The sequence below is a fragment of the Ambystoma mexicanum genome, chromosome 6p (genome assembly GCF_040938575.1).
Source record: "Ambystoma mexicanum isolate Mex_15411 chromosome 6p, UKY_AmexF1_1, whole genome shotgun sequence".
Classification (NCBI taxonomy): domain Eukaryota; kingdom Metazoa; phylum Chordata; class Amphibia; order Caudata; family Ambystomatidae; genus Ambystoma; species Ambystoma mexicanum.
This window is the reverse complement of record NC_090935.1, coordinates 30,731,209-30,743,502: the sequence shown is the minus strand read 5'-3', so window position 1 is coordinate 30,743,502 and position 12,294 is coordinate 30,731,209. Positions and strand designations below refer to the sequence as shown.

Here is a 12,294-nt window from a genome sequence, read left to right as displayed (position 1 = left end):
ACACACCTAGAGGCAGCCAGCTCTCATGAAGAGTAGGGCCTAGAAGCAGTGAAGCTTGAGGGGCTGTGCGCTCTTTGCCATGAGCCCCTAGAGGCGGATCATATAGAAAGCGCTATATAGAAATGAGCAGCCAGCAGAGGACAAGGCAGCCGCTCTTGGTGCAGCACAGAGAGGATCAAGAGAAACGGGAAGGGCTTCCGCGGCAGCGAGCAAGCACAAGACCAGCACGGGAGCGGGGCCCCTTTTATTCTGTCAATAAAAGGTATTTCTCTCCTGGCACGCACGTGTCTAAAAATATGGAACGCTTCACGAATTTGCGTGTCATCCTTGCGCAGGGGCCATGCTAATCTTCTCTGTATCGTTCCAATTTTAGTATATGTGCTGCCGAAGCGAGCACACACTTGGGGCTGAACTGGCCAGTGTATAAAAGCCAGCGCATCGGCTGCCTATTGACCTAGGTTGACTTGTTATGCTCTAACTTTGGCAAGAAACTGTTTGGTTCTGGGGCCGGTATGGAACCAAGAGGCAAAGACCAACGACCCAAGCTTCCTCGCTGCTGGTTTGGCCCAAAAGGAAAGGTTCCGTGTGCTTGGCTATTGCAATGCAGGAAGAAAGGATCATGGTCCAGGCTGCATGCAAAGTGGCACCTCCCGTCATAATGCCTGGGTGATGGGTGCTGTGTGCCTGGACGCATCACAATAGTCCCACAAGCCAGAGAAAAGCCAGAGGGCCTGTGAGGGTTTGCTTGGGGGGGGCCCTGTTGAATTCCAGGATAGGCAAGGTGAGGCAGCGGCCTAGTGCGCGGACCCCCGAGAGCCCCGGATTGCTGCTGCCCCCGCCTTCAAGCAAGAGATGCATTTTCAAACCGATGTAAGTTTACGTTTGGCTGCTGGCTTCAGCGACGGTGGCTTCAAAGTCCCGCCGGGTCTGCTTTCCTTTGGTAGGGCCAGGAAGCCTCTTACAACAGGTATTGGCTGCCTGTCGCCTGCTTTTATCAACTGTGCCAGGACGTGAGCCTTGTGTGTTACAAAATCAGGACAGCAGGCATTGCAGTGGCTCCTGCTTCAGAAAGGCACCTTGAAGAACAGCACTAGGAGCTAACGGAGGGCACCAGGGGTATGGGGGCCAGTGGTGCAATGGATAAGGCGCCTGACTAGGAGTCAGAAGGTTGTGGGTTCCTCTGCCATCCGGCTGGGCTCCCAACTCTGTGCTTTGTTTCTTTGAATTACATTTAAATTCCCTTGGCCTTCACTGCTCGCAATAGACTTTTGATTTTATGTGGGGCGGGCCCGGTTGCACAGCAAGGAAACACCAGGCGCCATCTCGAAGCACCACCAGTAGGGGTCCCTCCAGACCGCCCCAACAAGCAGCAGATGATTTCTATGCATGTGTGCGTCCTGTCCTTCAATGGGTGGGGGTTGGCTTGTGTTGGACACAGTCCCAGGGCAGCCCTTCACGTCCCTGATCGGCCACGATCGGACAGAGACCTCTCTGTGAGCGCCGCAGGCGAGCCTTCTCGGGACCTCAGCAACTGAGGGGCACATTTCCAAATGAGGGAGACATTTCCAGAAAGCGCACCAGGGAACGGCTCAGCCTCTGCTTCGTGGCCTAACCCAGCCTGGTCCTTCTCCAACCATCTGGGAGCTGTCCAAAAGCCGGTGGGCCTGGCGGAATGGGCTCCCAGCAGGCCCTGGCTGACTGGTGATTTGCATACACACAGACACACGCACGCACGCACACTCTCTCTCGTGCTATCTGCTGCCTTTCAGACCCTGCCACCCCTCGCTTGCTTTAAAGGAGCAGTTGGCGAATGACACTGAGCAAAGAATGCACAAGTGGGTAAAGAGATCACACACCTAGAGGCAGCCAGCTCTCATGAAGAGTAGGGCCTAGAAGCAGTGAAGCTTGAGGGGCTGTGCGCTCTTTGCCATGAGCCCCTAGAGGCGGATCATATAGAAAGCGCTATATAGAAATGAGCAGCCAGCAGAGGACAAGGCAGCCGCTCTCGGTGCAGCACAGCACAGAGAGGATCAAGAGAAACGGGAAGGGCTTCCGCGGCAGCGAGCAAGCACAAGACCAGCACGGGAGCGGGGCCCCTTTTATTCTGTCAATAAAAGGTATTTCTCTCCTGGCACGCACGTGTCTAAAAATATGGAACGCTTCACGAATTTGCGTGTCATCCTTGCGCAGGGGCCATGCTAATCTTCTCTGTATCGTTCCAATTTTAGTATATGTGCTGCCGAAGCGAGCACACACTTGGGGCTGAACTGGCCAGTGTATAAAAGCCAGCGCATCGGCTGCCTATTGACCTAGGTTGACTTGTTATGCTCTAACTTTGGCAAGAAACTGTTTGGTTCTGGGGCCGGTATGGAACCTAGAGGCAAAGACCAACGACCCAAGCTTCCTCGCTGCTGGTTTGGCCCAAAAGGAAAGGTTCCGTGTGCTTGGCTATTGCAATGCAGGAAGAAAGGATCATGGTCCAGGCTGCATGCAAAGTGGCACCTCCCGTCATAATGCCTGGGTGATGGGTGCTGTGTGCCTGGACCCATCACAATAGTCCCACAAGCCAGAGAAAAGCCAGAGGGCCTGTGAGGGTTTGCTTGGGGGGGGCCCTGTTGAATTCCAGGATAGGCAAGGTGAGGCAGCGGCCTAGTGCGCGGACCCCCGAGAGCCCCGGATTGCTGCTGCCCCCGCCTTCAAGCCAGAGATGCATTTTCAAACCGATGTAAGTTTACGTTTGGCTGCTGGCTTCAGCGACGGTGGCTTCAAAGTCCCGCCGGGTCTGCTTTCCTTTGGTAGGGCCAGGAAGCCTCTTACAACAGGTATTGGCTGCCTGTCGCCTGCTTTTATCAACTGTGCCAGGACGTGAGCCTTGTGTGTTACAAAATCAGGACAGCAGGCATTGCAGTGGCTCCTGCTTCAGAAAGGCACCTTGAAGAACAGCACTAGGAGCTAACGGAGGGCACCAGGGGTATGGGGGCCAGTGGTGCAATGGATAAGGCGCCTGACTAGGAGTCAGAAGGTTGTGGGTTCCACTGCCATCCGGCTGGGCTCCCAACTCTGTGCTTTGTTTCTTTGAATTACATTTAAATTCCCTTGGCCTTCACTGCTCGCAATAGACTTTTGATTTTATGTGGGGCGGGCCCGGTTGCACAGCAAGGAAACACCAGGCGCCATCTCGAAGCACCACCAGTAGGGGTCCCTCCAGAAGGCCCCAACAAGCAGCAGATGATTTCTATGCATGTGTGCGTCCTGTCCTTCAATGGGTGGGGGTTGGCTTGTGTTGGACACAGTCCCAGGGCAGCCCTTCACGTCCCTGATCGGCCAGAGACCTCTCTGGTGAGCGCCGCAGGCGAGCCTTCTCGGGACCTCAGCAACTGAGGGGCACATTTCCAAATGAGGGAGACATTTCCAGAAAGCGCACCAGGGAACGGCTCAGCCTCTGCTTCGTGGCCTAACCCAGCCTGGTCCTTCTCCAACCATCTGGGAGCTGTCCAAAAGCCGGTGGGCCTGGCGGAATGGGCTCCCAGCAGGCCCTGGCTGACTGGTGATTTGCATACACACAGACACACGCACGCACGCACACTCTCTCTCGTGCTATCTGCTGCCTTTCAGACCCTGCCACCCCTCGCTTGCTTTAAAGGAGCAGTTGGGGAATGACACTGAGCAAAGAATGCACAAGTGGGTAAAGAGATCACACACCTAGAGGCAGCCAGCTCTCATGAAGAGTAGGGCCTAGAAGCAGTGAAGCTTGAGGGGCTGTGCGCTCTTTGCCATGAGCCCCTAGAGGCGGATCATATAGAAAGCGCTATATAGAAATGAGCAGCCAGCAGAGGACAAGGCAGCCGCTCTCGGTGCAGCACAGCACAGAGAGGATCAAGAGAAACGGGAAGGGCTTCCGCGGCAGCGAGCAAGCACAAGACCAGCACGGGAGCGGGGCCCCTTTTATTCTGTCAATAAAAGGTATTTCTCTCCTGGCACGCACGTGTCTAAAAATATGGAACGCTTCACGAATTTGCGTGTCATCCTTGCGCAGGGGCCATGCTAATCTTCTCTGTATCGTTCCAATTTTAGTATATGTGCTGCCGAAGCGAGCACACACTTGGGGCTGAACTGGCCAGTGTATAAAAGCCAGCGCATCGGCTGCCTATTGACCTAGGTTGACTTGTTATGCTCTAACTTTGGCAAGAAACTGTTTGGTTCTGGGGCCGGTATGGAACCAAGAGGCAAAGACCAACGACCCAAGCTTCCTCGCTGCTGGTTTGGCCCAAAAGGAAAGGTTCCGTGTGCTTGGCTATTGCAATGCAGGAAGAAAGGATCATGGTCCAGGCTGCATGCAAAGTGGCACCTCCCGTCATAATGCCTGGGTGATGGGTGCTGTGTGCCTGGACGCATCACAATAGTCCCACAAGCCAGAGAAAAGCCAGAGGGCCTGTGAGGGTTTGCTTGGGGGGGGCCCTGTTGAATTCCAGGATAGGCAAGGTGAGGCAGCGGCCTAGTGCGCGGACCCCCGAGAGCCCCGGATTGCTGCTGCCCCCGCCTTCAAGCCAGAGATGCATTTTCAAACCGATGTAAGTTTACGTTTGGCTGCTGGCTTCAGCGACGGTGGCTTCAAAGTCCCGCCGGGTCTGCTTTCCTTTGGTAGGGCCAGGAAGCCTCTTACAACAGGTATTGGCTGCCTGTCGCCTGCTTTTATCAACTGTGCCAGGACGTGAGCCTTGTGTGTTACAAAATCAGGACAGCAGGCATTGCAGTGGCTCCTGCTTCAGAAAGGCACCTTGAAGAACAGCACTAGGAGCTAACGGAGGGCACCAGGGGTATGGGGGCCAGTGGTGCAATGGATAAGGCGCCTGACTAGGAGTCAGAAGGTTGTGGGTTCCACTGCCATCCGGCTGGGCTCCCAACTCTGTGCTTTGTTTCTTTGAATTACATTTAAATTCCCTTGGCCTTCACTGCTCGCAATAGACTTTTGATTTCATGTGGGGCGGGCCCGGTTGCACAGCAAGGAAACACCAGGCGCCATCTCGAAGCACCACCAGTAGGGGTCCCTCCAGAAGGCCCCAACAAGCAGCAGATGATTTCTATGCATGTGTGCGTCCTGTCCTTCAATGGGTGGGGGTTGGCTTGTGTTGGACACAGTCCCAGGGCAGCCCTTCACGTCCCTGATCGGCCACGATCGGCCAGAGACCTCTCTGGTGAGCGCCGCAGGCGAGCCTTCTCGGGACCTCAGCAACTGAGGGGCACATTTCCAAATGAGGGAGACATTTCCAGAAAGCGCACCAGGGAACGGCTCGGCCTCTGCTTCGTGGCCTAACCCAGCCTGGTCCTTCTCCAACCATCTGGGAGCTGTCCAAAAGCCGGTGGGCCTGGCGGAATGGGCTCCCAGCAGGCCCTGGCTGACTGGTGATTTGCATACACACAGACACACGCACGCACGCACACTCTCTCTCGTGCTATCTGCTGCCTTTCAGACCCTGCCACCCCTCGCTTGCTTTAAAGGAGCAGTTGGCGAATGACACTGAGCAAAGAATGCACAAGTGGGTAAAGAGATCACACACCTAGAGGCAGCCAGCTCTCATGAAGAGTAGGGCCTAGAAGCAGTGAAGCTTGAGGGGCTGTGCGCTCTTTGCCATGAGCCCCTAGAGGCGGGTCATATAGAAAGCGCTATATAGAAATGAGCAGCCAGCAGAGGACAAGGCAGCCGCTCTTGGTGCAGCACAGAGAGGATCAAGAGAAACGGGAAGGGCTTCCGCGGCAGCGAGCAAGCACAAGACCAGCACGGGAGCGGGGCCCCTTTTATTCTGTCAATAAAAGGTATTTCTCTCCTGGCACGCACGTGTCTAAAAATATGGAACGCTTCACGAATTTGCGTGTCATCCTTGCGCAGGGGCCATGCTAATCTTCTCTGTATCGTTCCAATTTTAGTATATGTGCTGCCGAAGCGAGCACACACTTGGGGCTGAACTGGCCAGTGTATAAAAGCCAGCGCATCGGCTGCCTATTGACCTAGGTTGACTTGTTATGCTCTAACTTTGGCAAGAAACTGTTTGGTTCTGGGGCCGGTATGGAACCAAGAGGCAAAGACCAACGACCCAAGCTTCCTCGCTGCTGGTTTGGCCCAAAAGGAAAGGTTCCGTGTGCTTGGCTATTGCAATGCAGGAAGAAAGGATCATGGTCCAGGCTGCATGCAAAGTGGCACCTCCCGTCATAATGCCTGGGTGATGGGTGCTGTGTGCCTGGACGCATCACAATAGTCCCACAAGCCAGAGAAAAGCCAGAGGGCCTGTGAGGGTTTGCTTGGGGGGGGCCCTGTTGAATTCCAGGATAGGCAAGGTGAGGCAGCGGCCTAGTGCGCGGACCCCCGAGAGCCCCGGATTGCTGCTGCCCCCGCCTTCAAGCAAGAGATGCATTTTCAAACCGATGTAAGTTTACGTTTGGCTGCTGGCTTCAGCGACGGTGGCTTCAAAGTCCCGCCGGGTCTGCTTTCCTTTGGTAGGACCAGGAAGCCTCTTACAACAGGTATTGGCTGCCTGTCGCCTGCTTTTATCAACTGTGCCAGGACGTGAGCCTTGTGTGTTACAAAATCAGGACAGCAGGCATTGCAGTGGCTCCTGCTTCAGAAAGGCACCTTGAAGAACAGCACTAGGAGCTAACGGAGGGCACCAGGGGTATGGGGGCCAGTGGTGCAATGGATAAGGCGCCTGACTAGGAGTCAGAAGGTTGTGGGTTCCACTGCCATCCGGCTGGGCTCCCAACTCTGTGCTTTGTTTCTTTGAATTACATTTAAATTCCCTTGGCCTTCACTGCTCGCAATAGACTTTTGATTTTATGTGGGGCGGGCCCGGTTGCACAGCAAGGAAACACCAGGCGCCATCTCGAAGCACCACCAGTAGGGGTCCCTCCAGAAGGCCCCAACAAGCAGCAGATGATTTCTATGCATGTGTGCGTCCTGTCCTTCAATGGGTGGGGGTTGGCTTGTGTTGGACAAAGTCCCAGGGCAGCCCTTCACGTCCCTGATCGGCCACGATCGGCCAGAGACCTCTCTGGTGAGCGCCGCAGGCGAGCCTTCTCGGGACCTCAGCAACTGAGGGGCACATTTCCAAATGAGGGAGACATTTCCAGAAAGCGCACCAGGGAACGGCTCGGCCTCTGCTCCGTGGCCTAACCCAGCCTGGTCCTTCTCCAACCATCTGGGAGCTGTCCAAAAGCCGGTGGGCCTGGCGGAATGGGCTCCCAGCAGGCCCTGGCTGACTGGTGATTTGCATACACACAGACACACGCACGCACGCACACTCTCTCTCGTGCTATCTGCTGCCTTTCAGACCCTGCCACCCCTCGCTTGCTTTAAAGGAGCAGTTGGCGAATGACACTGAGCAAAGAATGCACAAGTGGGTAAAGAGATCACACACCTAGAGGCAGCCAGCTCTCATGAAGAGTAGGGCCTAGAAGCAGTGAAGCTTGAGGGGCTGTGCGCTCTTTGCCATGAGCCCCTAGAGGCGGATCATATAGAAAGCGCTATATAGAAATGAGCAGCCAGCAGAGGACAAGGCAGCCGCTCTCGGTGCAGCACAGCACAGAGAGGATCAAGAGAAACGGGAAGGGCTTCCGCGGCAGCGAGCAAGCACAAGACCAGCACGGGAGCGGGGCCCCTTTTATTCTGTCAATAAAAGGTATTTCTCTCCTGGCACGCACGTGTCTAAAAATATGGAACGCTTCACGAATTTGCGTGTCATCCTTGCGCAGGGGCCATGCTAATCTTCTCTGTATCGTTCCAATTTTAGTATATGTGCTGCCGAAGCGAGCACACACTTGGGGCTGAACTGGCCAGTGTATAAAAGCCAGCGCATCGGCTGCCTATTGACCTAGGTTGACTTGTTATGCTCTAACTTTGGCAAGAAACTGTTTGGTTCTGGGGCCGGTATGGAACCAAGAGGCAAAGACCAACGACCCAAGCTTCCTCGCTGCTGGTTTGGCCCAAAAGGAAAGGTTCCGTGTGCTTGGCTATTGCAATGCAGGAAGAAAGGATCATGGTCCAGGCTGCATGCAAAGTGGCACCTCCCGTCATAATGCCTGGGTGATGGGTGCTGTGTGCCTGGACGCATCACAATAGTCCCACAAGCCAGAGAAAAGCCAGAGGGCCTGTGAGGGTTTGCTTGGGGGGGGCCCTGTTGAATTCCAGGATAGGCAAGGTGAGGCAGCGGCCTAGTGCGCGGACCCCCGAGAGCCCCGGATTGCTGCTGCCCCCGCCTTCAAGCAAGAGATGCATTTTCAAACCGATGTAAGTTTACGTTTGGCTGCTGGCTTCAGCGACGGTGGCTTCAAAGTCCCGCCGGGTCTGCTTTCCTTTGGTAGGGCCAGGAAGCCTCTTACAACAGGTATTGGCTGCCTGTCGCCTGCTTTTATCAACTGTGCCAGGACGTGAGCCTTGTGTGTTACAAAATCAGGACAGCAGGCATTGCAGTGGCTCCTGCTTCAGAAAGGCACCTTGAAGAACAGCACTAGGAGCTAACGGAGGGCACCAGGGGTATGGGGGCCAGTGGTGCAATGGATAAGGCGCCTGACTAGGAGTCAGAAGGTTGTGGGTTCCACTGCCATCCGGCTGGGCTCCCAACTCTGTGCTTTGTTTCTTTGAATTACATTTAAATTCCCTTGGCCTTCACTGCTCGCAATAGACTTTTGATTTTATGTGGGGCGGGCCGGGTTGCACAGCAAGGAAACACCAGGCGCCATCTCGAAGCACCACCAGTAGGGGTCCCTCCAGAAGGCCCCAACAAGCAGCAGATGATTTCTATGCATGTGTGCGTCCTGTCCTTCAATGGGTGGGGGTTGGCTTGTGTTGGACACAGTCCCAGGGCAGCCCTTCACGTCCCTGATCGGCCACGATCGGCCAGAGACCTCTCTGGTGAGCGCCGCAGGCGAGCCTTCTCGGGACCTCAGCAACTGAGGGGCACATTTCCAAATGAGGGAGACATTTCCAGAAAGCGCACCAGGGAACGGCTCGGCCTCTGCTTCGTGGCCTAACCCAGCCTGGTCCTTCTCCAACCATCTGGGAGCTGTCCAAAAGCCGGTGGGCCTGGCGGAATGGGCTCCCAGCAGGCCCTGGCTGACTGGTGATTTGCATACACACAGACACACGCACGCACGCACACTCTCTCTCGTGCTATCTGCTGCCTTTCAGACCCTGCCACCCCTCGCTTGCTTTAAAGGAGCAGTTGGCGAATGACACTGAGCAAAGAATGCACAAGTGGGTAAAGAGATCACACACCTAGAGGCAGCCAGCTCTCATGAAGAGTAGGGCCTAGAAGCAGTGAAGCTTGAGGGGCTGTGCGCTCTTTGCCATGAGCCCCTAGAGGCGGGTCATATAGAAAGCGCTATATAGAAATGAGCAGCCAGCAGAGGACAAGGCAGCCGCTCTTGGTGCAGCACAGAGAGGATCAAGAGAAACGGGAAGGGCTTCCGCGGCAGCGAGCAAGCACAAGACCAGCACGGGAGCGGGGCCCCTTTTATTCTGTCAATAAAAGGTATTTCTCTCCTGGCACGCACGTGTCTAAAAATATGGAACGCTTCACGAATTTGCGTGTCATCCTTGCGCAGGGGCCATGCTAATCTTCTCTGTATCGTTCCAATTTTAGTATATGTGCTGCCGAAGCGAGCACACACTTGGGGCTGAACTGGCCAGTGTATAAAAGCCAGCGCATCGGCTGCCTATTGACCTAGGTTGACTTGTTATGCTCTAACTTTGGCAAGAAACTGTTTGGTTCTGGGGCCGGTATGGAACCAAGAGGCAAAGACCAACGACCCAAGCTTCCTCGCTGCTGGTTTGGCCCAAAAGGAAAGGTTCCGTGTGCTTGGCTATTGCAATGCAGGAAGAAAGGATCATGGTCCAGGCTGCATGCAAAGTGGCACCTCCCGTCATAATGCCTGGGTGATGGGTGCTGTGTGCCTGGACGCATCACAATAGTCCCACAAGCCAGAGAAAAGCCAGAGGGCCTGTGAGGGTTTGCTTGGGGGGGGCCCTGTTGAATTCCAGGATAGGCAAGGTGAGGCAGCGGCCTAGTGCGCGGACCCCCGAGAGCCCCGGATTGCTGCTGCCCCCGCCTTCAAGCAAGAGATGCATTTTCAAACCGATGTAAGTTTACGTTTGGCTGCTGGCTTCAGCGACGGTGGCTTCAAAGTCCCGCCGGGTCTGCTTTCCTTTGGTAGGACCAGGAAGCCTCTTACAACAGGTATTGGCTGCCTGTCGCCTGCTTTTATCAACTGTGCCAGGACGTGAGCCTTGTGTGTTACAAAATCAGGACAGCAGGCATTGCAGTGGCTCCTGCTTCAGAAAGGCACCTTGAAGAACAGCACTAGGAGCTAACGGAGGGCACCAGGGGTATGGGGGCCAGTGGTGCAATGGATAAGGCGCCTGACTAGGAGTCAGAAGGTTGTGGGTTCCACTGCCATCCGGCTGGGCTCCCAACTCTGTGCTTTGTTTCTTTGAATTACATTTAAATTCCCTTGGCCTTCACTGCTCGCAATAGACTTTTGATTTTATGTGGGGCGGGCCCGGTTGCACAGCAAGGAAACACCAGGCGCCATCTCGAAGCACCACCAGTAGGGGTCCCTCCAGAAGGCCCCAACAAGCAGCAGATGATTTCTATGCATGTGTGCGTCCTGTCCTTCAATGGGTGGGGGTTGGCTTGTGTTGGACAAAGTCCCAGGGCAGCCCTTCACGTCCCTGATCGGCCACGATCGGCCAGAGACCTCTCTGGTGAGCGCCGCAGGCGAGCCTTCTCGGGACCTCAGCAACTGAGGGGCACATTTCCAAATGAGGGAGACATTTCCAGAAAGCGCACCAGGGAACGGCTCGGCCTCTGCTCCGTGGCCTAACCCAGCCTGGTCCTTCTCCAACCATCTGGGAGCTGTCCAAAAGCCGGTGGGCCTGGCGGAATGGGCTCCCAGCAGGCCCTGGCTGACTGGTGATTTGCATACACACAGACACACGCACGCACGCACACTCTCTCTCGTGCTATCTGCTGCCTTTCAGACCCTGCCACCCCTCGCTTGCTTTAAAGGAGCAGTTGGCGAATGACACTGAGCAAAGAATGCACAAGTGGGTAAAGAGATCACACACCTAGAGGCAGCCAGCTCTCATGAAGAGTAGGGCCTAGAAGCAGTGAAGCTTGAGGGGCTGTGCGCTCTTTGCCATGAGCCCCTAGAGGCGGATCATATAGAAAGCGCTATATAGAAATGAGCAGCCAGCAGAGGACAAGGCAGCCGCTCTCGGTGCAGCACAGCACAGAGAGGATCAAGAGAAACGGGAAGGGCTTCCGCGGCAGCGAGCAAGCACAAGACCAGCACGGGAGCGGGGCCCCTTTTATTCTGTCAATAAAAGGTATTTCTCTCCTGGCACGCACGTGTCTAAAAATATGGAACGCTTCACGAATTTGCGTGTCATCCTTGCGCAGGGGCCATGCTAATCTTCTCTGTATCGTTCCAATTTTAGTATATGTGCTGCCGAAGCGAGCACACACTTGGGGCTGAACTGGCCAGTGTATAAAAGCCAGCGCATCGGCTGCCTATTGACCTAGGTTGACTTGTTATGCTCTAACTTTGGCAAGAAACTGTTTGGTTCTGGGGCCGGTATGGAACCAAGAGGCAAAGACCAACGACCCAAGCTTCCTCGCTGCTGGTTTGGCCCAAAAGGAAAGGTTCCGTGTGCTTGGCTATTGCAATGCAGGAAGAAAGGATCATGGTCCAGGCTGCATGCAAAGTGGCACCTCCCGTCATAATGCCTGGGTGATGGGTGCTGTGTGCCTGGACGCATCACAATAGTCCCACAAGCCAGAGAAAAGCCAGAGGGCCTGTGAGGGTTTGCTTGGGGGGGGCCCTGTTGAATTCCAGGATAGGCAAGGTGAGGCAGCGGCCTAGTGCGCGGACCCCCGAGAGCCCCGGATTGCTGCTGCCCCCGCCTTCAAGCAAGAGATGCATTTTCAAACCGATGTAAGTTTACGTTTGGCTGCTGGCTTCAGCGACGGTGGCTTCAAAGTCCCGCCGGGTCTGCTTTCCTTTGGTAGGGCCAGGAAGCCTCTTACAACAGGTATTGGCTGCCTGTCGCCTGCTTTTATCAACTGTGCCAGGACGTGAGCCTTGTGTGTTACAAAATCAGGACAGCAGGCATTGCAGTGGCTCCTGCTTCAGAAAGGCACCTTGAAGAACAGCACTAGGAGCTAACGGAGGGCACCAGGGGTATGGGGGCCAGTGGTGCAATGGATAAGGCGCCTGACTAGGAGTCAGAAGGTTGTGGGTTCC

General features: G+C 55.2%; 7 non-coding genes across 7 annotated transcripts; all 7 read right to left on the bottom strand.

Moving 5' to 3' along the window:
- Positions 1-290: 290 nt before the first annotated feature.
- LOC138511944 (U6 spliceosomal RNA) lies at positions 291-397 on the bottom strand. The gene has a single exon (XR_011280827.1). It is a non-coding gene; the product is annotated as a U6 spliceosomal RNA (small nuclear RNA).
- A 1,748-nt stretch (positions 398-2,145) lies between these two features.
- LOC138511943 (U6 spliceosomal RNA) lies at positions 2,146-2,252 on the bottom strand. Its single transcript, XR_011280826.1, has one exon. It is a non-coding gene; the product is annotated as a U6 spliceosomal RNA (small nuclear RNA).
- A 1,739-nt stretch (positions 2,253-3,991) lies between these two features.
- On the bottom strand, positions 3,992-4,098 carry LOC138511942 (U6 spliceosomal RNA). The gene has a single exon (XR_011280825.1). It is a non-coding gene; the product is annotated as a U6 spliceosomal RNA (small nuclear RNA).
- Positions 4,099-5,842: 1,744 nt separating this feature from the next.
- Positions 5,843-5,949, bottom strand: LOC138511941 (U6 spliceosomal RNA). Its single transcript, XR_011280824.1, has one exon. It is a non-coding gene; the product is annotated as a U6 spliceosomal RNA (small nuclear RNA).
- Positions 5,950-7,698: 1,749 nt separating this feature from the next.
- LOC138511940 (U6 spliceosomal RNA) lies at positions 7,699-7,805 on the bottom strand. Its single transcript, XR_011280823.1, has one exon. It is a non-coding gene; the product is annotated as a U6 spliceosomal RNA (small nuclear RNA).
- A 1,744-nt stretch (positions 7,806-9,549) lies between these two features.
- On the bottom strand, positions 9,550-9,656 carry LOC138511938 (U6 spliceosomal RNA). Its single transcript, XR_011280822.1, has one exon. It is a non-coding gene; the product is annotated as a U6 spliceosomal RNA (small nuclear RNA).
- Positions 9,657-11,405: 1,749 nt separating this feature from the next.
- LOC138511937 (U6 spliceosomal RNA) lies at positions 11,406-11,512 on the bottom strand. Its single transcript, XR_011280821.1, has one exon. It is a non-coding gene; the product is annotated as a U6 spliceosomal RNA (small nuclear RNA).
- Between the last annotated feature and the right edge of the window lie 782 nt (positions 11,513-12,294).